This window comes from Suricata suricatta, chromosome 9, assembly GCF_006229205.1.
Source record: "Suricata suricatta isolate VVHF042 chromosome 9, meerkat_22Aug2017_6uvM2_HiC, whole genome shotgun sequence".
Classification (NCBI taxonomy): Eukaryota; Metazoa; Chordata; class Mammalia; order Carnivora; family Herpestidae; genus Suricata; species Suricata suricatta.
The window spans coordinates 75357322-75358462 of NC_043708.1; positions in this window are offsets into that span (position 1 = coordinate 75357322).

Genomic DNA, 1141 nt, shown 5'->3' on the forward strand with positions numbered 1-1141 from the left:
ACCTGCATTTATTTCCAAGGCCCCAGACCTTCCTAACCGGCCTGCTCCCTCCTAGATGGCTATGAGAGACTCCTATGGTTCGAAGCTGTGCTTTCAGAAGCCACAACAACCAGGATAAGATGCTGCTGCTGCACCGTGTATCCTCCAAGAAGAATTACGGTGACATATTTAGGTCTCCATCAATAAATAATAATAATAATAATAAAGAGGCATGTGGAGCTATGGGTGCCCTGAATATGGACTTGGCTAGTTATGTGACACTGTTTCAAATTAAAAAAGTATGCAATCAAGTCAGTGGCAAAAATGTGCATCAATCCTGGCCACATACACAAACGGTCTTTCTTTTAATTCAGTATCGCCTTTGTCTTTTGTGCTCTATTTCACCAGGCTGAGTAAACAAAAATACCTGTCTACCACAAGTCTTTAAGATCCCGGGGAAGCACAAGAGGGACAGTGCATTATTAATTTCTCACAAAACTTTATCAGGGTATTGTTTTAGCCGAGTGGATACGATCTTATTTGGCAGGCCATGAAACTTACTCACCTCTCTGGGGTCTTTGGAATGTGGTCTCATGATCGGTGTTACAGAGAAGTTACTAGAGATGTGGTAGAAGTTCCAAGAGCAAGTCTGTGCCGGGACTGCTGGTGTTCCTGGATGGGTGGGGCATGCACAGAGCCCAGGGACGTGTTCTCTGGTTCTGCAACAAAACTGAAGACAGCAGTTCCTCTAGGAGACTCAGATCCAGAGCCCTGCCATGATCATTTTCCCAGAGAGTTCCAGTCCAAGTGTGGAAATATGAAGCAGGGACAAGGAAAGTGGGAGGTAGAGCAAGGCTTGCAACATGAAGGAAAGCGATACCAATTCTGCATTTTTATCTATTCACCCAACAAATGTTTGTGAATATCTGCTCCATTCCAAGCCCCATGCTAGAGTCCAGCGGGGACAGTGCACCAGACAGAGGTGGCTCCGGCACCACGGTACTTGCTGGCATGTGGGGGATACAGGCGAACACAAAGCCAACTAAAAACCGAATCATTTCAGTCTTGCAAGAGCTAGGGAGAAAGGGTTTTAGGCAAGGGAGGGGCATGATCTCGTATGTGACTTAATAAGCTTCGTCCAGGGGCGCCTGGGGCCTCAGTC